Source organism: Anabrus simplex, chromosome 1 (assembly GCF_040414725.1).
Source record: "Anabrus simplex isolate iqAnaSimp1 chromosome 1, ASM4041472v1, whole genome shotgun sequence".
Taxonomy (NCBI): domain Eukaryota; kingdom Metazoa; phylum Arthropoda; class Insecta; order Orthoptera; family Tettigoniidae; genus Anabrus; species Anabrus simplex.
The window spans coordinates 237,635,475-237,658,928 of NC_090265.1; the positions used below are offsets into that span (position 1 = coordinate 237,635,475).

The 23,454-nt window shown below is 38.2% G+C and overlaps 1 protein-coding gene across 1 annotated transcript in view; it reads right to left on the reverse strand.

The window, feature by feature from the left end:
• Nucleotides 1-23,454, reverse strand: part of LOC136886224 (uncharacterized) — a 905,658-nt gene that overhangs the window by 148,236 nt on the left and 733,968 nt on the right. The window lies entirely within an intron of this gene.

Here is a 23,454-nt window from a genome sequence, read left to right on the forward strand (position 1 = left end):
AGCTGAGAGTAAACAATGATGCAGCCTCAGGTTATGCAGGAATGTCATATATGCCTTGAAAGAAGAGCCCTCAAGTTATGTTCAAAATTAGTACATTTTAAGCTTACAGAAGAATCCAACAGTATTTTGGTGAGGTCACAGCTTGCTGAAATGGTGGCTACTATTTTTAGCTACAGTGAAATCATGCGTCTGTAGATTCTCCAAGCTCTGTCAGCAGCACTGAAATAACATGCCCGTAGTTTCTATGGGTGGTGTGTCTAATGTGTTAAATGAGCTTATGATACTGTTTGGAAGACAAAGCTAATACTCAAGAAGTACAAAGCATTTTGGATAATGTTAAGTTTGTATGCAATATTTCTTGCTTGTGAAGACTTGGTGGGAATATGTAAAATTGTGCTACAAGTAGTCTGAAAAATGCCTCCTCCAAGAAGTTGCCTCCATTATGATCTTCAACATGTATATTAATAATCTGTCAGAGAAGCTGAATAAAACTGGGTGTGTCAAGGTCAGCATATTTCCTGATGATGTGGTGGTTTACACATCAGTAAACAAGAGGAAAATAAAGAGTAGGTAGAAGAAATGATAACAGAAAAATAGCTTCATAATGACTAATACTATCTGTTACTTCGGTTTCTCTATACAGCTCGTCTGGTTTTACCAGCACTATGTCCAGAATATTCTTCCCTCTAGTTGGTTCCATCACTTTCTGATTCAGCTGTCCTTCCCATATTAACTTATTTGCTATTTGTGGGTCATGCTTGCTGTCGTTCACATTATCTTCCCAATTGAGATTTGGTAAATTGAGATCACCTGCTACAATCACGTTCCTTTCCATATCGTTTCCCACAGAGCTGATTATCTTATCAAATAACTACGAAAGGGTTAACTTGAAATTTGCTGTTGGTGGAAGAAAACAACGCAACCACCATCAAATCCAAAACAGTGAACCAGATCTCTCTTAAACATAGTAATACACACCTCAGATTGAAACTAGGGCATGAGAGCCTGAAAATAAAAAAACTTTGGAGTGGTACTACACAAGAAATTAAACATGGAAGAATATCTGCATGGAACTGCAGATAAAGCAAGCAAATGCACTGGACTATTGAAGAGAATTGGCAGAAGCCTAATAGGGTGCAAGAAGGATGCACTAAATATAAATTACAGTATTTATTCGCTTATCGGCTACACTTTTTATGCCATTTTTAAGGTCCCACAATACGGGATGTGGCTATTATGTGAACATTTCAGACAAAATTTTCTAGCCGCGCAATTGTCAGTAAGGCTTTTGATTAGAACAGCATTATAAAGGGGCCGAGACCAGTACATCCACCGTCAAATTAAGCATGGTAAATATTGCATAAAAACATAGTTAAAACGAACAATGATTTCAATACAACTTCACTGAAAGCCGTAATGGAATTAAATGATCTATCTTTATGTATTGCAACCGGGAGTGGACAGTGGTGATGTCGCTTTTTACATCATGTTCCGTGAAAATATTAATTGCAATTTTATAATATCCAGCCTGTTGTGTTCAGTCCAATTACTTGAAACAAGTTACTACGTGCCTTTAAAATAATAACTGTACTAAATGCCAAGATAATAGTCTAAACTTAAAAGTTACTAAGGGAACATGCTCAAAGGACGACATGTTTTGACCATACTTGCACATCACGACAAAGCAACTCCGACTCTCACAGAGAAGTTCCTAAAGAGGCCATAAGCACCCTTTACTTGTTACCAGTGTTCTCATAATGCTTCTGAAGCCTGTCAGCGAGCAACTCTGGCACACCATGGTCACACAACACATTCCATATTAGCTGATGTGAAACATAAATGCTTTCATCAGGTCGAGAAATGCTAGACGTAATGGCTTATTTATTTCTCTGTGTTTCCTCAGAAGCATGTGTGTTGCAAAGATTGCATCAGAAGTACCGGCTCCTTTCACAAAACTACACTGGTTGATGCCCATTTTTTTATGATCTCTTGCAGGTGTCAGTCTAGGATAGAGATCTTCACCCCAAGGTGAACCGGTCAGTAGTTTGAACATTCTGCCAGGTCATCTTAATCCTTAAAGACATGCACAGTTATACTTGTTGCCTGGTCAACTTTAAAATACTCTGTAATTAATTTTCAATGGGTTCACTGTACTTGGAATTTGATTTAACAAGAAATATCTGTTTCATAACAAAAGTTCACATATATTTTTGTTATATAGACAGTCAAATCATAGCTCTTAAGGCCACATAGTAAGTGACTGCCTAAACCAATTCGAGTTGCACCTGCCTATTAAGAAGCGTGGATATCTGGATAGTAACACAAACACATTCATCATCAAAGTAAGTGGTCAAGATCTAGTGAAAACAAGCTGCTTTCAGTTTTTAGGATCCCTGCCATGCCACAGATTTATGGTACTATTGATCAGGAAGTGCATGCAAGAGTGATGAAAAGGAATCTTGGGAGTACTGTGCATTAGGTATATGCCGATCCATCTTAAATCAAAGGTATATCACATTATGATCTGTTCAGTGGCATCGTATGAGGCTGAGAGCTGACCATCACCAAAAATGCCAAGTGTCCTCTACATAGCATGGAGATTCGCATGTTTCACTGGTCTTTTGAAATTTCTCTTCTTGTTCACATAACCGATAACTCAACCTGGCAGAAGATGGGAGTGAGAGGAGGACTTCAGGTGACATGGTCATGTCCTGAGAGCAGCAGCTAGTTCCATCATATAACTTCACCATTAAAGGCAAGTGCTCCCATGGAAAGCCAAGGTAACAATGCAAAGATACACTAGTCACTGTGTGGCGTGAAAATGGCAACTAATATTTATCTGGCATAATGGAATTATAACATGAAAACATCTACGAGTATTTATTTATTTATTTATCTGGCATGTCTACTTGTGGATCGAGACATTATTTAACATTATCGCTCATTGTTTGGAACTGTCGTCTAGTTGTGGAATTTACCATGCACATTTAATTCAAAACTATATCTCCTATTGTTACGTATTTGCTGGATTAATCTGATTCGCTTGATTATTTATCGTGTGCCATGAGTTTGCGTGGTGCAAACTTTGAATGCTGGGAGCTGCTGACTTCCGCCTTGTCTGTGTGAGAGAGGGGCAGTCTGTCTGTTGTGTTGGAGCATTCAACATGGCTGGTTTTAGCCGCGCTCGTAAAAAGACATCTTGGTGCAGTCGGAGAGTGCTAGTAATGGCGAATTACTCGCCAGGATAAGTGTGAGGATGTCAGAGCTTGGCCCTTGATCTTTTGAATATTTATCAGTGTGCTCCAACCCATATTTATTGTACTAGTGTAAGAAGAAAACCTTGTGTGTGTTAACCGTTACCGACATGGGAAGTTCTAAATGTGTTGTAAATGTGTTGGATAACTCTACTCAAGTACGTACGGGAAAGTCTATATTATTCAAGTGATCTCGTACTGCCAAGGAGCACATCCTTCGAACGTCAATTCATTAATTAAAAACTGTAAACGTCTGGTAACAAAATTTATTGTATCGGTTATGGACTAAATTCATGAAAGTATGTAACTAAATTATGTGGGAATTTGGAATCAATAGTTATGCGTCTATGAGGTTGTATTTTGTGTGCGTTGTTTAAACTTACTGTGTTGTGGTTTGTACCTTGTTTGCCTACTCTTTCTTTGAGATGTTTATTATTATTATTATTATTATTATTATTATTATTATTATGTTATTTTATTTTGGTGTTGATTTTCCTCCCTAATTTTCTTCGTCATTTGTATTTTCCTTCTAACTGTTCCTATTGCCTTGGCCGGTTAATTATTTGGATGTGACTGTTATTTGCATTGTTTGGGCTTTAATTAATGACACCTCATGTACGTATCCTAGCGTAATCCAAAGCCCCCTTCATTCTAAATTATCTAAGCTGTAGGCGAACTGTTTAACAAAAGAAAATGTAATTTCTAACTATCACCTCTTGCATAAATAATAATCATTATTACTATTTTCAATAACGTCAAGTTGTGAAAAATTGAAATTTGCTGGTCGATATTTAACTTAATTTATACCATTCTCTTTACGTTTTCTTGTCACATTCTACTCATTGTTTGGGGTTCCTTGCCTTTGTTATTATAACGTAATGTGTCATCCCTTTCTTATCTTATCTGATGGACACGTTATTAATTTTGGGGCTTTGATGACTATTATGGGATTATGGCTTGGCGTCGGTAAATGGTCACTCCTGTGGTGTGCTGCCGTGTTCTGTTATTATGTGGGAACGTTTATATTATTTTTCCCTTGATATTTTTCATTTAGTTGGACTAGTTTTCCACTATTGTTTTTATAGTTTAATCTGGTTTGGTTTATTTATGTAATTTTAATTCGTGGTTGGAGCCGCTGATTTCTTGTACATGTGTTCTTGCATGTGTCTTTGCGTGTGACTTCTTATTCGTTGGTAGTGTAGCAAATTTCAATTTTAAGCAGTATTTATAGTCGTGGGCCCGCATACCGATTATCTTCCGACTAGTTTATATTTTTAAATGAACTTCCATGTAGTAATTACCTAGTGTTTATCGTTCTGGAAATTCTGGTTGCAACCAATTTAAAAAAAAATATTTTAATCTTTCTGTACATTAAAGTAATGTAATTGACAATTTTATTTAATGGTATCAGTTATGAGTTTTCCAACTTTGAGTTTTTGGGAAAGCCTATGTTGATATCAGCTTCATTTCGTCTTAATTTAAATTTCATTATAAAATACTGTTTCGCCCTTTAGTTTTAATTGCGTTTTTTTTTTTAAAGAATATATATATTTAACTGTTCTTATACTATTTTAAACTTTCAAATTTAATTTATTAAGTAAATATTCCTTATTTTAAATTTAATCTTGTCTGTTATTTAGTAGTTAGTAATATTGACCTGGCAACCTGTCAAACGTGAATGTAAGTTCCTGGCCTTTCTCCTTCATGTTTTTGCCCTCCCTGCTTCGTATTTTGTGCTACTGCCCTTACGGTAAGTATTGTGTTTGGTTTTCATTTTGTTGCTTGTGTACCTTTTTGGTGAGGTTGCAACTGGTCAGATTGAAGCAAATGCTGCATATAATTGCATAAAAGGGTCTTTGTCAATCCAAAGAGCAGAACCCACACTAGCAGGCAAATACTAAGCTGAAAAAGTATTTAAACATTCTTCTCGATTTTGGAACAGAATGTAATATATTTATGAAAATATCATGTTTACTTCACTGAAACACTAGAACTTAAAATTAATTTTGTAAAAACAGAATGCACAGAATGAAACTGATTCAATTTCATAAATTCAGAACTGTTCAGGACACAGAGAGATTATAAAATATGAAAAAACACCTAAAATGTTTTGGGTACAGTTCATAGTTACAGCATATCCTTAACATTTTTATATTTAAACTAGCTGATGTACCCGTGCTTCACTAGAGAATTCTATATTGTATACAAAATTCTAGGTTAGGTAGTGCACAAGTTGTGAGCAAGATTGTATTAAATTGCATAGCTCTTAATGTTACCCTAGAAGCGTGACACCGGGCAAGTTGGGCGTGCTGTCAGGGGTGCGCGGCTGTGAGCTTGCACCCGGGAGATAGTGTGTTCAAATCCCACTGTCAGAATCCCTGAAGATGGTTTTCCGTGGTTTCCTATTTTCACTCCAGGCAAATGCTGGGGCCGTACCTTAATTAAGGCCACGGCCGCTTCCTTCCAACTCCTAGGCCTTTCCTATCCCATCGTCGCCATAAGACGTATCTGTGTCGGTGTCACCGGTGGTGAGAAATTATGAAAACTAAGGAACTCGAACATTTCCGAAGAATTAAATTTTTTTTTTTTTTTTTTTGTTGCTGTAAATTTATGTAAATTTTTATGTGTTTTATTTGTTGTGAAATTTTGTGGATTTAACAAATTTTCAGGACTCACAGTGTTAAGAAAAAGAGACAGTGATTTTGGGGTATTGAAGACCTCCAGTAGTGTACATGTTGTAACCCATTTTTTGTATCACCCTGTAGTTGCTACGAGGAGGCTTCGATCATGAAATTGCCAAGTTTTGCAAACAAAACCTCTAGAATATGTTTCCCACATTACCATATATGGTGCTGTAATGCTATTGGCAAAAATAACATTAATTTGAATTGGTGAAACTTCGGGTTGAATCATAGGTAGCTTCCCTGATTGACTGTTTGAGTGTTTCTCAATTTCTGGCCTTCGGCTACTCGGTAATAGCAGGGATCTGTTCCGCGTCTTTGATTTTCGTACGTCTAAACGATCGGACGCACCTTGTAAGGTGGTCTGCTCAGCGGCTCCAGTCATCCTGGGGTAAGCATGTAAGCATGTTTTCTTTTCTCAAATGTTAAATTAATATGGAAATTCATTTGTTCGGAGTTTACCTTAGACCCTGGTTTTCACAGTTTTGGTTTTGTAATGCCTTAGTTCGCCAGCTAGGCATATCCTTTGTTTTGGAGGCAATTCCTTTTCTTAACCTTTTGTGTAAATTTTAATTTTTCCTTTCGGGTTGCCTCCAGTAATGCAGCATCAATATAGTGTCCACCTGTTGAGCTATGCGTCCCTCGCTGATGTGTATTACGAAAGGACTGCACCTCTAAAGTGCTCTGCGCTAAATTCAGATTTCCGTTGTTACCTTCCTTGTAAAGTCTTTGCTATTTGCCTTGTAAGATGGTTGTAATTATGTCATATTCCCTGTTAGATTTTCCTTGTAAATTTCATCGTCGAAGTTATGCTCACCTTCTTAAATGTAATTGTAATATTGTGTTGATATTATTTTGATTTTCTGAAGAACCACCGATAGGAACCTCGTGGTTCGATTTAACCTTTTTCTTAATTGATAATGTTAGCCTTTTAATTGGTGTTTTATACCTTGTTAAAATTCTTTATTGTGAGTAAACCAGACTCACGTTTCTTTCCCTACAACGTCACGTAAGATCTTGTCCTCTGTAGGGTCTCCCGGCCTGCTTCCCATACATCCTTTCTCTAGTTGTCATGTTGGTAACCCTGCATAGCCATGTGTATGTTGTTGAAATTTTAAAATGTTTTTCCTTGTGTATCATCGGCTGACGTTGTTCCTTCAGGTTTGTTATTTTTTGATTATTACTTCATTACCTGTTTTATATGTAACTTATATTATGTGCTCTCTGTTCTGTAGGGGGGGGGGGTTTACATATGGTAGCAGAGCGTGGTTGTAGAAGAAAGATGCAAGAGCAATAATCCCTGTCTAACCTAAAAAATAACGTGGTATCATCTCGTAACGTAATTTCTTGTTAACATGTCTCGTGTGGTCCCTGTTCTGTTCCATTTGAAGAAGGAGGAATTAGTTTACGAACTTCATATTCATAAATTGAATTAGACAGGAAGTGTTAGGGGTGACGCGAGCTTGTTAAAGCAATCGCTTAACGTAACAATAGCTGTATCCAACCTATCAACAGACGAAGTGTGTGCATCTTTGACCCTTGTTAAAGATAAATTTAATGAATTCGAAGCTATTCTTTTGTCCTTTGGTTCCTCAAAACCATCTAATGCTCAGTTAGCACGTGTGAAAGCCCAAGTGCAGCATTACGTGGACAGGATTCGTGACCTGTTAACTCTTAATTTATCTATAAATGAGCGACAGGAATGTGAGCTGTTGTTATCAAAGTTTTCCGATATTTTGGATAATAGTAGGCTTGCTAGAAGGCAATGCATCGTCTAGCTCCAGTTCTGTAGTTAATGTGTCTGTTCCATCTGAAACTTGTGACAGTGACACTATCTCGGTATCTACTGCTTCACAAGTTAGTAATGTGGTAACTTGAGATAATGTTTCCCTGCAATCATCTCCTGTTATATTTACAAGTGCTTCTCTGCCCATGAATAATGCCAGTGATGGTTCTTTTACACAAGCTGGTATGTCTATCATTCCTATGGGAACTATTAATTCAACTGTATCCTTATCTCAACCTTCTGTTGCAACACAAGCTGTTTCTCTTCCAATTATGCAAAGTTATTCCCGAGCCCAAGTGCCATCTGTGTCAAACACTTCGGTTGTTTCTCAAATGTGCAAAAATGTTTTGCAGATGTGAATATCTGTGCTGGTTTCGTTGCAATCTAATTACAGTCCTGACCTCACTTTCAGTACTCCAACCTTTTCCCAAGGGCGTTTGAACCAAGATTACTATACAATTGCGATTCCTTCCCATAACCAATTCAGTCCTTCTCAGGTACCTACTATGCCTGGTGTTTCTCAAATGTTTGCTAATTTACCTCACCCGTTAACTGCTCTATTTAAGGGCTTATCTAAGTTCACCGCTAATTCAATTGAAGAGATCATTACATTTCTACGTTTCTTGGTTTAATTTAAAGATCACGTTATGTATATGCTTTAAATAGTGATACTTTCTCCAAGTCTTATATTCACATGTATCTGGAGCTCTTTCTGAACACATCATAAGAACTATTTCTGAAAAGTGGACAACTGAGCAAAATCACGCGCATGTGCTTGAGTTCTTTATTCCTTCCCGTGCATTGTTTTCCTTGGTGCAAAAGCATTATTATCGTGTGCAGCATTTGAATGAAACATTGTCTGAATATATTCAGGACATTAAGTTCAATGCCAGGATTTTTATGCTCAACTATTCTGAATCTCAAATGGTTGCTAGCATTGTTGAGGGCCTTGCGCCTAATTGTATAGACAACTAATAAACTTATAAATAATAATACTTGCGCCTAATTATCGGTCGTATCTTGCTCTGTCACCACGACCTGCTACCTTTACTCAGTTGGAAGCTATCAAAGATTCTGCCGAAGGCATTAGGTATTGCAAGTGATAAAAATCATTGTTGTCCGTATTGAAGATACTGAATGTAGGATGTTAAAAGGTTTGTTTTTTTCACCTATTCAATACATATAAATTTTATAATTTAGGAATTTATTGTAGATTCCACTTGAGACATGTTTCGCCCTTCATTGAGGGCATCATCAGTCAAAATATCACCTCAAGGTAAAAAATCAGGTAACTGGTTAGTAGTAGACATGTACAAATTAATACATATTATTAACAACATACAAAAATTAAGTATGGGAAATAGTTGCACAAAAGTGATGGTTGAACATGTAGGTTTATAGATGAAAAGTCAGCACCAATGCCTAAAATTAACATAGTAGAGTTCTGCAGTGGTGCTCTGGAGAAACAGTTGACGCAATCATATGATAATAAAAAGTTTAAAAATATTTACATTATAACAATTAAGGGAGAAAAGGTGTAGTGTTTGGCGTCAATGTTTGTAACCTAAAATTGATGTCAAAGGTTGGTAACTATACAGTATTTACATTGTTCTATTGAACAGTTGAGATAAAGTTTTAAAAAATATTTACATTTAACATTCAGCGTAAATGTTTGTAAATAAAAACTAATGTCAATGGTTGGTAACTATATAGTAATTACATTATCTAATTGAATAGTTGAGAATTTACAATTATATACATAATTACACAAGAGCAGTTGGTGCGCAAGGATAAAAAAAAATTTAGTACCAAGTGCGTCCTGATGTTTTAGAGGTTGGAAGAAGGAAATAGCATTGACATTTCAGAAATATGTAGAGCAGTTTCTATTAGTTAAAAATCACCGGGGGTAGGGAAAATTTCATAGCCAAATGAGGTTTTATAGGCATCAAACTGAAAGTTTTCCAGTTGCAGCGCCGAGATCGGGACGGAGACTGGTCAGTGTGGCTGGTTATTCATGGGTAATCCGTGCGTTTGAATGGCAACAATGGTGAACAGTTAATAGTGGGTAATTGCTAATTAGGAAAAATGTTGCGGGTTGAAACTTCCGCTTATTCTTTTAGTTCACTTCTGTAGCATCGATTGTGATGTGAAGACCTCGGTGTGAAATGCCGGTGAGACAAAATGATATTGTTCCGTGGAATAAAGTAAGGTGGACTACGGGATGAAGTTGTTGTTCTTTACTGGTCTGGTGAGATAGAATAGAGTTGCTTGTGTTGTGGACTGCTGCGGAGAGATTAGAATGTATAACGGCAACTGCAGAGTCAGAGCATTATGGCTGGGGTGAGGCATCTTCTTATTCTGACTGCGAAGAGGAGCCGTAGTGGCACGCCATATTTGTGCCGATGTGCGCTGGGTTCCGGCGAGTTGTTGAAAGTTGTATTGTATGAAGTGGAAGTTATCTGTTGTGTCGCTGAGATGTAATTGTTGATGAGAATTGGTGGACTATGAATGAGGCTCAGTCGGTAATACGCACATACGGTTAGCAATGGCGGCGGGAGGCGTGGAGAGCTTTGGGGGGGAGGGGCATGGGCGGAGTCATGCGCAAAGGTGAGCTGTCAGAATGGAGGAAGGTAGAGAGGAGGGGCGAGCTTGTTGTGTATAGGGAGTGCAGGTTGATGTAGTGTTGGTTATAAAAAGAGGGGGGGGGGGGGGGATAAGGAACCGAAAGTTACGCGGATAATATTGATGCCATTTGTTAATGTGGTGAATGTTATTTGCTTGTGCTGGGTGTTGTACTGCTTTTGAAGGTCGAGTGGTTCTTATTTCTCGTGTTGTATCGGTGGGGTCGTGGTGGAGGGGGAGGTGCTTGGGTGGGAGGACGTGTGGGCTTGCTGTTGTTGTGTGTGGGGGAATTGGTCGGAAAGGGGGAGGTGGGGGGTAGGGGGGTAATTGTCGACGTGCTGGATGAGTTAGTTAATGTGGTATTGAGGATTTTAGACAAGTTGTTGCCTTGAAAATTTATTTTTTGTAGTAAGGTGGGAATTTGTTCATAAAGGGGGTTTTTTAAATCTATTATCTCGTTGAGGTTTTTATCCTTGTTGAAGTGTTGGTCTAGATAGATGTATAGGTTCTCAAACTCAGTCATTAGTTTGCCTTTCTCGACTTTTTTTAGGATTGTTAAGTCTTGTTCTATTGTGGTGAAGTGGTGGCCAGTGTCCCTCATGTGGGTGCTCATTGCGGAAAATTTATTATGTTTTTGGGCATTGTAGTGTTCTAAATAACGGGTTTGGAAGCTTCGGCCAGTTTGTCCGATGTACGAGGAGTTGCATTGTGAACAGGTGAGTCTGTAAATACCTGAGCCCGCGTAGAGGTTTCTTCTTGGGTTGACAGAGTTCTGGTTGAAAAATATGTTCTGGTTCGTGTTCTGCGTTTTGAAAGCAATGTTGACTTCGTGCTTTTTTAGGGAGTTGGCTATCTGGTGGATGACTGGATTAGTGTATGTGAAAGTTGCGTATTTGTGTTTATTGGGTTTTATTGGGGAAAGATTTGTTGTTAATTTTAGTTTTACCTTATTGATGATCTTGTTGATCATGTTGGTGTTGAAGCCATTGAACTTGGCAATATCTGTTATGTAATCAAGTTCTTTTTTCAGATTGGTAGGTGAAAGGGGGATTTTTAAAGCTCTGTATATTAAGCTGTAGTAAGGGGCTTGTTTATGGGAGTTTGGGTGTAAGGAATTATTGTTTATTGTTAGTGGGGTGAAGGAGGGTTTTCTGTGTATTCGAAATTCAAAAGCGTTGTCCATTCGTGTGATGTTGATGTCTAAAAAATTGATGGAGCCGTTGTCCTCATCTTCTTTTGTGAATTTTATGTTGTTGTCTAAAGTGTTTAGGAATGTGAGGATGTTGTCGCTGTTGTTGCACTGTTTATCGATGATTACTAGTGTGTCGTCGACATAGCGGAGCCAAAGATGAATACCATTGATGGAATTTATAATTTTATTGTGTTCTAAGTTGTCCATATAGATGTTCGCTAGAATGCCAGAAATAGGGTCTCCCATAGCTAAGCCCTTTTGATGGTAAATCTTGTTGTTGAACGTGAAGTAATTATTGTTCAATACAAAGGTTAATATTTTAATGAACTCATCAATTTCTATTTTGCTTAGTCCACTGTGATTGGAGAGGTTGTTTTTTATGATGTTGATGGTTTCGAGAACTGGGATGTTCGGATACATGTTAGTGATGTCAAAGGAACATAGAATGTGGTTTGGTTGCAGTGTAAATTTATTCAGGGTTTGACATAGGTCAATTGAGTTCTTAATGGGGTATTTGTTGTTGAATTTGTAGTGTTTTTTGAGAAAGTAGTGTAGAAACCTTGAAGTTTTATATGTTGGACTGCCTCTACTGTTGATAATTGGTCGGATGGGGATGTCTTTTTTGTGGGTTTTGGGTAAGGACTTGGCTGTGGGTAAAGTTGGATTCATGTTGACTAGTTTAAAGATTTCTTGGTCATTTAAGAGGAAAGTTGAATTTTTGAGAAGGGTTTTCAAGTTGCGTTGTACTTTTGGTATAGGATCCTTGTTGATGGTGGTGTAGGTTGTGTCGGAAACCAAGCACATCAAACCACAATAAGAACAATGATACTACATCCATTATTTCAAACAACACCCCTACCACCATCAATTTGTCTGACACCACCTTCTCTGACATAGAAATGAACCTCCTAAACAGAGGCCTAAAACACAATTGGCCTAACCCCAATACTATCGATGACCTAACCACCACTATTGCAGAAGTAGAATCCAACATTAGTAAACAGATCACCACAGAGAAACAAAATGACATCAGACACGAAATAAAAAAGAAACTGCCCTCCCTAGTTAATGAGTTAAAAACCAACAAAAACAGTACCCTCTCAAAACAAATCCATACCTTAAAGACCAAAATAAACACCAATAACGTTATAGTAACAAAAGCCGACAAAGGTAACACAACTGTACTCATGAACAAACAGGACTACATCAAAAAAACTGAAGAATTCTTTTCCGACACAACCTACACCACCATCAACAAGGATCCTATACCAAAAGTACAACGCAACTTGAAAACCCTTCTCAAAAATTCAACTTTCCTCTTAAATGACCAAGAAATCTTTAAACTAGTCAACATGAATCCAACTTTACCCACAGCCAAGTCCTTACCCAAAACCCACAAAAAAGACATCCCCATCCGACCAATTATCAACAGTAGAGGCAGTCCAACATATAAAACTTCAAGGTTTCTACACTACTTTCTCAAAAAACACTACAAATTCAACAACAAATACCCCATTAAGAACTCAATTGACCTATGTCAAACCCTGAATAAATTTACACTGCAACCAAACCACATTCTATGTTCCTTTGACATCACTAACATGTATCCGAACATCCCAGTTCTCGAAACCATCAACATCATAAAAAACAACCTCTCCAATCACAGTGGACTAAGCAAAATAGAAATTGATGAGTTCATTAAAATATTAACCTTTGTATTGAACAATAATTACTTCACGTTCAACAACAAGATTTACCATCAAAAGGGCTTAGCTATGGGAGACCCTATTTCTGGCATTCTAGCGAACATCTATATGGACAACTTAGAACACAATAAAATTATAAATTCCATCAATGGTATTCATCTTTGGCTCCGCTATGTCGACGACACACTAGTAATCATCGATAAACAGTGCAACAACAGCGACAACATCCTCACATTCCTAAACACTTTAGACAACAACATAAAATTCACAAAAGAAGATGAGGACAACGGCTCCATCAATTTTTTAGACATCAACATCACACGAATGGACAACGCTTTTGAATTTCGAATACACAGAAAACCCTCCTTCACCCCACTAACAATAAACAATAATTCCTTACACCCAAACTCCCATAAACAAGCCCCTTACTACAGCTTAATATACAGAGCTTTAAAAATCCCCCTTTCACCTACCAATCTGAAAAAAGAACTTGATTACATAACAGATATTGCCAAGTTCAATGGCTTCAACACCAACATGATCAACAAGATCATCAATAAGGTAAAACTAAAATTAACAACAAATCTTTCCCCAATAAAACCCAATAAACACAAATACGCAACTTTCACATACACTAATCCAGTCATCCACCAGATAGCCAACTCCCTAAAAAAGCACGAAGTCAACATTGCTTTCAAAACGCAGAACACGAACCAGAACATATTTTTCAACCAGAACTCTGTCAACCCAAGAAGAAACCTCTACGCGGGCTCAGGTATTTACAGACTCACCTGTTCACAATGCAACTCCTCGTACATCGGACAAACTGGCCGAAGCTTCCAAACCCGTTATTTAGAACACTACAATGCCCAAAAACATAATAAATTTTCCGCAATGAGCACCCACATGAGGGACACTGGCCACCACTTCACCACAATAGAACAAGACTTAACAATCCTAAAAAAAGTCGAGAAAGGCAAACTAATGACTGAGTTTGAGAACCTATACATCTATCTAGACCAACACTTCAACAAGGATAAAAACCTCAACGAGATAATAGATTTAAAAAACCCCCTTTATGAACAAATTCCCACCTTACTACAAAAAATAAATTTTCAAGGCAACAACTTGTCTAAAATCCTCAATACCACATTAACTAACTCACCCAGCACGTCGACAATTACCCCCCTACCCCCCACCTCCCCCTTTCCGACCAATTCCCCCACACACAACAACAGCAAGCCCACACGTCCTCTCACCCAAGCACCTCCCCCTCCACCACGACCCCACCGATACAACACGAGAAATAAGAACCACTCGACCTTCAAAAGCAGTACAACACCCAGCACAAGCAAATAACATTCACCACATTAACAAATGGCATCAATATTATCCGCGTAACTTTCGGTTCCTTATCCCCCCCCCCCCCCTCTTTTTATAACCAACACTACATCAACCTGCACTCCCTATACACAACAAGCTCGCCCCTCCACTCTACCTTCCTCCATTCTGACAGCTCACCTTTGCGCATGACTCCGCCCATGCCCCTCCCCCCCAAAGCTCTCCACGCCTCCCGCCGCCATTGCTAACCGTATGTGCGTATTACCGACTGAGCCTCATTCATAGTCCACCAATTCTCATCAACAATTACATCTCAGCGACACAACAGATAACTTCCACTTCATACAATACAACTTTCAACAACTCGCCGGAACCCAGCGCACATCGGCACAAATATGGCGTGCCACTACGGCTTCTCTTCGCAGTCAGAATAAGAAGATGCCTCACCCCAGCCATAATGCTCTGACTCTGCAGTTGCCGTTATACATTCTAATCTCTCCGCAGCAGTCCACAACACAAGCAACTCTATTCTATCTCACCAGACCAGTAAAGAACAACAACTTCATCCCGTAGTCCACCTTACTTTATTCCACGGAACAATATCATTTTGTCTCACCGGCATTTCACACCGAGGTCTTCACATCACAATCGATGCTACAGAAGTGAACTAAAAGAATAAGCGGAAGTTTCAACCCGCAACATTTTTCCTAATTAGCAATTACCCACTATTAACTGTTCACCATTGTTGCCGTTCAAACGCACGGATTACCCATGAATAACCAGCCACACTGACCAGTCTCCGTCCCGATCTCGGCGCTGCAACTGGAAAACTTTCAGTTTGATGCCTATAAAACCTCATTTGGCTATGAAATTTTCCCTACCCCCGGTGATTTTTAACTAATAGAAACTGCTCTACATATTTCTGAAATGTCAATGCTATTTCCTTCTTCCAACCTCTAAAACATCAGGACGCACTTGGTACTAAAATTTTTTTTATCCTTGCGCACCAACTGCTCTTGTGTAATTATGTATATAATTGTAAATTCTCAACTATTCAATTAGATAATGTAATTACTATATAGTTACCAACCATTGACATTAGTTTTTATTTACAAACATTTACGCTGAATGTTAAATGTAAATATTTTTTAAAACTTTATCTCAACTGTTCAATAGAACAATGTAAATACTGTATAGTTACCAACCTTTGACATCAATTTTAGGTTACAAACATTGACGCCAAACACTACACCTTTTCTCCCTTAATTGTTATAATGTAAATATTTTTAAACTTTTTATTATCATATGATTGCGTCAACTGTTTCTCCAGAGCACCACTGCAGAACTCTACTATGTTAATTTTAGGCATTGGTGCTGACTTTTCATCTATAAACCTACATGTACAACCATCACTTTTGTGCAACTATTTCCCATACTTAATTTTTGTATGTTGTTAATAATATGTATTAATTTGTACATGTCTACTACTAACCAGTTACCTGATTTTTTACCTTGAGGTGATATTTTGACTGATGATGCCCTCAATGAAGGGCGAAACATGTTTCAAGTGGAATCTACAATAAATTCCTAAATTATAAAATTTATATGTATTGAATAGGTGAAAAAAACAAACCTTTTAACATCCTACAGGCATTAGGTATGCCGACCAGCTACGCATTGCATTAGCTCCTCCTCCTATGAGCATGTCTTCTCAGGTCACTAGTGCCGTTTCTTCTCCTCCCAAGCCACGTAATTTGCGTGCATGCTACAACTGTGGATCCACTGATCATTTCCAGTGGAAGTGTCCTAAGATTGGGGCCTTAGGCAATTCAAAACCATCCGTGGGTGGTCAAATTGAAAATTTTCAGAGGAATTGTCCTAAGATTGAGCCCTTAGGCAATTCAAACCCTAATGTGGGTAGAGTTTCTTCCTCGACTAATTCTTGCAGATACTGTGGGTTGAATAGACATTTTTCTAGACAGTGTCCTTGCAATTCTTCCGGTTCTGGGCGTTCTGGTAATGGCAATTCCAGATGACTAACCGCCAATTCTTGTGCCAAACCTCATAGTGTATCTTCATGTTTCATCTGTTATCGCTGTCAGCTAGATGATGACTCACACAATCCTGTAGTTGATGATAGACCTGTATTTGACCCAAGTGTCAATTTCCCATAATCTTGTGGTATTTCTGCTATTCCTCCATGTAAATTACCTTACATATGCCTTGAAGTGAACAATGAACCTGATTGTGCTTTAGTTGATTCTGGAAGTAGCCTCACCTTGATGAGCGAAAATTGGTATAACTCTGTAAAATCTGTTTGTAAGCTCCCTTCTTTAAAACCTGTGTCTTTAACCTCCCATACGGCTAACTCTAATTCACTGAATGTGATTGGAAGTCTGAATGTCAAAATTACAATCCGTAATTTCACGTGAAAAATGCCCATGCTAGTGGCAAAAGATTTATCTTGACCTTTCATTTCGGGAGCTAATTTTATTGCCAAAACTGGAATGATATTGGACCTTCAGTACGAGTTCCAGTTTAAATTTTCTGTTAGAATCTTTAAATTGTGTAGTCATTCTCCTATTCTTCCTTATCATGTCAGTGCTGAGTATGCAGTTTCAGTTGGAGAAACGTGAGCCGTCGCACTAACCTGTGTGGCAGTCGGGAAGGACTCAAGACGTCGAAGAAGTGTGTAAATAAGGTTAGGGATGCTCTTCGTAAAGAAGGTTGCATCTATACGTAGAGAAAGATTTTTATTATGTGCTTACTTTAATGCTTTTTTATCTAAGCTTTTGGGTATACAGCTGATGATGATCGCAAAGCGATCGAAACATGTACTGTTATTTTAATTATAATATAAATTGCCAAAGACAAAATAAAAGGTATCGATTAGGTGGAAAATATTTTCTTACGAAACCATTAGATTATATCATCGATATAACTATGAAGTGGTGTAACCGTACAAAAGTACGATCCCCAAATTTTAGGTTAAGAAATTTCGTAAAATAATTTGTAATGTTAAAGTCATGAAAATCATGTAATTTTGTTTATTTAGAATGTAAAAACGTAATATTATAAGAAGAATGTGTAGTTAGGGAATATTGCATATGTGCATCATTATATTTTGTATAAATTTCCGTTTGGGTAATAGTCTGTAAATATGGCCTAGCCGTAAGGATTGTGCAACCGGGAAAACAGTGACTATATCGGGAAGGACGGTTGAAGTCAGTTGAATGTGTTGCAACAAAGACTGGAGTGGATCAATGTGGATGTACGTGAGTGGACGTTCGATGTCACATCAGATGCACGATAGCCAATACGAGGGCTTTGTTTTAAGCGAGGTTGGGTTGACTGAGTGACGCGTGAAGAAGTGCCTGTGAGAGCGTTGCTACTAGTAAACTTTTCAGGACGCTATAACCACGTGCAGCAAGCCTATATAAGTATGTACGCATGTGCGGCAATTCATTCTGACTCTGAATCTGTTTCTGATCGTGTTTGTGTTCTTGATTCTGTGTGTTTCTCACTCGGACCGGCGCGCGGGAGCTACTTTGCGCAGATTCCTAGGCGATGCTCTATTGTTCTTAAGTATATTTCACCTACGGAGTGAGCACGCTAAATATCGCTGATGCTACGAGTTTCTGGTGGCCGTTATGTAAAAGATGCTACTAAGTGTTTATTTGTAATTCTAACTCTGTATAATAATTAGACTATAATTCTTCTACGAGATAATGTACAGTGGATGTGGTGATGCGTACCGAATCTACATTTGGTAGTGGATGTGTGGTTATGGACAGAGCTAATTCTTGGTAAAGGAAATCGTCGGCCGAGAATGCAGTTTCAGTTGGAGAAACGTGAGGCGTCACACTAACCTGTGCGGCAGTCGGGAAGGACTCAAGACGTCAATGAAGAAGTGTGTAAATAAGGTTAGGGATGCTCCAACGTGAGGCGTCACACTAACCTGTGCGGCAGTCGGGAAGGACTCAAGACGTCAATGAAGAAGTGTGTAAATAAGGTTAGGGATACTCTTCGTAAAGAAGGTTGCATCTGTACGTAGAGAAAGTCGTCGTACTTTTCTTTACCAGAATACGATTTTTGTTCTGTAACAGTGGAGAGTGTAATGCGACTCTTACCTGGAGGTATTTTAAGAAATATATATCTAATGAAAGTAATGATTTTGTTGTTGGTAGTAGTGTGAATATTTGCCTTTGTAAACGACAAACGAGTAGGTCTTGTCAAGTAATGATTTATGTTGGTCGTAGTTGTTTGTAAGTTGCCTTTGTGGACGGCAATCAGAAGTGGGTCTCATCAAGTGATGATTATTGTGGTATTTATTATTTTGTTTATTTTATTATTTTGGGAGTAAAGTCATGGAATGAAACTTGCAGTAAATCTTTTTATCAGTGGAGTGAGGATGAACCTGGCATGCTACCCACATCTAATTTCAGGGGTAAATAGGTAAGGTTATAAAGTAAGTCTGGAGCTTCGTCAGCCTGATGACCGTCGCCTTGGGAGAGGGAGTCACTCATTGCTCTACATAGTTATATATTCCTGTAATTGTTTTACAGGTGGCACCCAGTCTTGGTATTTATACTTATTTTACTCACCGTTTATACATTTCATATTTTCAATAGCTTGCAGTAATTACAGTGGATAGTTTGTAATACCACACATCCTGAACGGAGTCCAAAGGTCACTACTACACTGTTGTGAACTGTGCATCAAAGTAGGAAGGGGGGCATATTGAACATGTACTGTAATCAAAGCTTTCAGGGTACTGTTTCCTTCATTCAGTATTTCATTCCATTTACAATGTTGTGAGTGAAGGAATACACAATCGTGGGGTGGTAAAGTTGCATCTTCAAGCATGTTAAAAAATAAAGAACATTACTGTGACCAGCAGATGAGAGGAGAAACGATCTGGTGCATTCCTTGACTGCCAATGTGTCTTAATTACAGTGTGTTCTTGTACAGGGTGTGCAGTTACGGCTGTTTAATGAATGAACTATGGATATTGCCTGTAGGAGACAAGGGCAATCCCGTACGAATCAAATGAGGAAATTTGTGCACACGCGCAGAGCATTATCTCTGTCGCCATCACACACCCCATTTCCCCTCCCTCCCCTTCTCTTCCCAGAAGCACAGCAGCAGATTGTACTCTGGTACAGCAAATACGGCGAGTTCGTCAATTTGAATCACGTGCCCAGAAGTAACAAAGTAACCTCATTTTCTCAACAAGGAAAATTTTCTCCACCATCTGACTGCACTATCGTTATTAATACAACACGATTCTTTTGTCGGTATAATTCTGATAAGCCCTGTATATACCATTGTACTGTAATACACGGCTCGAAAAAGAAATTTTAGTCATGTCCTTAGATGTTCCTAAATACTTAAACGAATGCTTTTGTGGGATGGGAATTAGACTATTATGGCAATAGCACATCCTGTTTACATAACAGAGGGCTCCATTGACATGTTTGGGAGTTGAAAGGTACAAGTACCTCAATACAAAGTGTGTGTAAAGGTTCATCTGTGTGTGTGTTCAAAAGACACGGCTGATCATACGAACTCAAGTAGGCAATGGGGGAAGCAGTTGTTTTTGAATTAAGCTACTTGTGTACTTACACTGCTTCAAGAAGACTACTTGCAGAGGTACATTGCCAGAATGATAGAAGTTGCTTAGAATACGATTTGTTTCCAGGAGACTGGAAGTGTTGCCAGGCACCCTGGCATGGGTCCACAAGCACTCCAAGTGGACTTACACCAACCCCGGAGTAAGAGTTAGTGACCACACAGTCAGAAATAGGGTTCAAGAGGCCCAACTAAGATACCAACAACCCACTCAAGTACCTGCACTGAAGAGATGACATCATGGCAGGAGACTGCAGTTACTAGAGATCATGTGCACTGGCAGTAACGACAGTGGTGTCCTGTGCTGTTCTTGGATTAATCATGTTCCGCATTATATTGTTCAGATGGTTGTCTGCAAGTCTGGAAAAGCTGTGGGGAGTGATTTTATCTGACCAGGCTAGTTGGCCGTGCGGTTAGAGGCACGCGGCTGGAGCTTGCATCCGGGAGATAGTGGGTTCAAATCCCATTGTCGGCAGCCCTGAAGATGGTTTTCCGTGGTTTCCCATTCTCACACCACAAAAATGATGGGGCTGTACCGTTATTAAGACCATGGCCGCTTCCTTCCAACTCCTAGGCCTTTCCTATCCCATCACTGCCATAAGACCTATCTGTGTCGATGCAACGTAAAACCACTGGCAAAAAAAAATTTTTCATCTGACAGCTTTACAATCTACCATTGCTTATGTAGATGGATCTGTTATGGTGTTGGCAGGCATAAGTCTTGACACAAAAAGCAATCTCCTATTCATTTTCAGTGGATTCTTAACGGCTTGATCGTACATTATCATCATCATTATTATTATTATTATTATTATTATTATTATTATTATTATTATTATTATTATTGAATATCCAGTTACAAACCCTATTTTACAAGTAGTATATTAGGGCTATAAATAGTTAATATATGCCAATTGCATTTAAAACGGAGATGACTTATAAATGAGGTGGAGAAATTTAACAAACACTTTATAACAGTATCTTCTCTGAAACACCATAGTGAGAGGTGCTTGGTATTCAATATTACACTTGTTTAAATGCATTAATAATTCATATCTACTCCTGTCAAAAATTGGACACTCAAATAAAAGATGAGGAACAGTTTGTGGCATTTCACGGGTCAGCTATAGGGCTTCTGAAATATTAACTCTAAACCTCTCGAAGTACAATCCAAACTTTCTATGTCCTGTCAGAAACTTATATGTTCATGTTGCAATAATCTATTTTGTAGTCTGTCTTGAATATGTGTAAAGAACAAGTCACTTGTTAGCCGGCTGTTTATGCTGGTGATCCATTGGTTGTTCCACATATCTTGTGTATACTCTCTCAGTTCCTTTTTTACAAAAGACACAGGGCACTTTTCATATATCAACAGAGTGTCAGAAGAAGTAGCAGCTGCTTTGGCAAGTTCATCAGCTCTGTAATTTCTTTCTACTCTGTCATGATCGCGGACCCATTTCAAGCAGATAGGTTTACTGTAGCCTAATATGTGTGATGATATATTAACAGCTACCGGATGAAAGTTGTATTTTACTTGGATTGCTTTCAAAGCTGCCTGAGAATCACTCAATATTTGCGCAGCACAACTGTCTTTCTTAATCCACATAACTGCCTGTTGTACAGTGCACAGTTCTGCTTGAAAGACTGACCATGAGGGAGAAAGTCTAAATTTTTCCGCATACACCTCACTGTTATTCTGTAGCACTACAAAAGCACATCCTACAAACCATCCAGCTTTTCCTTTGCTAATCTGGGACCCATCCGTATAAATATTGTAATGATGTTGACGGTACATTGACAAGATCTCAGTGCCAAATGTGATTCCTAACGTAAGGCAACTTGCAGAAAATGCAGTATTCATGCATGATAATGCTATAACACATGATGCTAACATTGTTCAGAGATTCCTGCAAGAGCACCATGTGCAACAAGTGGAGTGGCCATCCAGACGTCCCAACTTGAATTCGAAGTCCTCGAAGATGCCCTTTTGGAAAAGTGGGGACGCCTTCTTCAACTGATATGCAGCACCTTATCAGAAGCATGAGAAGGCGTTGTGAAGCTGTTATCCATGCAGGGGATGGCAATATTTCTCCTTACGACACTTAATTACCACGTAGTCATTTGGGTGTATGACCTTGGACCTCTTTTTTTTATAACACGTTGGGCACTGATTTAGTGTACTGAGTGTCCAAAAAACAATTTTCACTTCAGTTTTTAATTACTGCAAAGGAGGTGGTTTGTTTTCATTGCATGTCTGTTTTCATTTCAGTATGTAGAGTATGTCTATCGTGGAAGTATGAATATATGAAAAAGTGATCAAATTTGTTTTTTGTGCATTTTATATACAGAATCACAATAAATCAACCAGCTAATATTGTGGAAAGATGTATGAATAAAATCATGCTCTCTGAGTAGATAATGCAGACTGATCAATTCTGCCTTCAAATGAATTACAGTAGAAGACCACTACAGCGAGTATGACATATAGCGAAAGATTTTTCCTTTCCCTTGAAAATTCCTATATTAAACAGTGTATTATGCTTTCGTCACAGCAAGAACCCAACACCGATGAATCCATTATTACAAGTAATTGTGTTATTTTTTCTGTTATCAATATTTATGCATTCCAGCAATTATACTGAATGGGATCGATCATCTTCGGTATAGTTTTCTCGCTATGTACATTAGCAAGCTCTCTCATCGACATTCGAAAGCGATGTTTGAGTCTATTAGTAGTAATACCTGTCAACTGATGACTAATGGTGTACTGTAAACAAAATTCAAAATGAAACGGGAGAACATGGTTTCGTAACAAATGCGTAAATAATGTGGCTAACAGCAATTGTTAACTCATTAGAAATAAAGGCTGAAGTAAACGATCACTTAATTTGAATGCTATGTACTGAAATTAAGTAACAATTTGATTCATCTAAAGATATGGTGTTGTGCATCACTGATTTCAGAGGTTAATCTTTATTTTCTCACATCTGGTTAAATTTTGGAAAGGCTATTCCCATGTAAATTTATAGCGAAAAGGTTATCATAACTCTACTGGTGATTGAAATATATTTTTATAATATACTGTTAACACCCAAAACATAATTATCATAGCTGTTTGAACAAGAAGACTGAAGTGTTTGCCATAGAAGCCTCTGGAGTTATACTATTACAATTTTTTAGAATGAAATTGAACATTCACATTCACGAAGTATTGGAATTAGAAAAATAACTAATTAGTAAG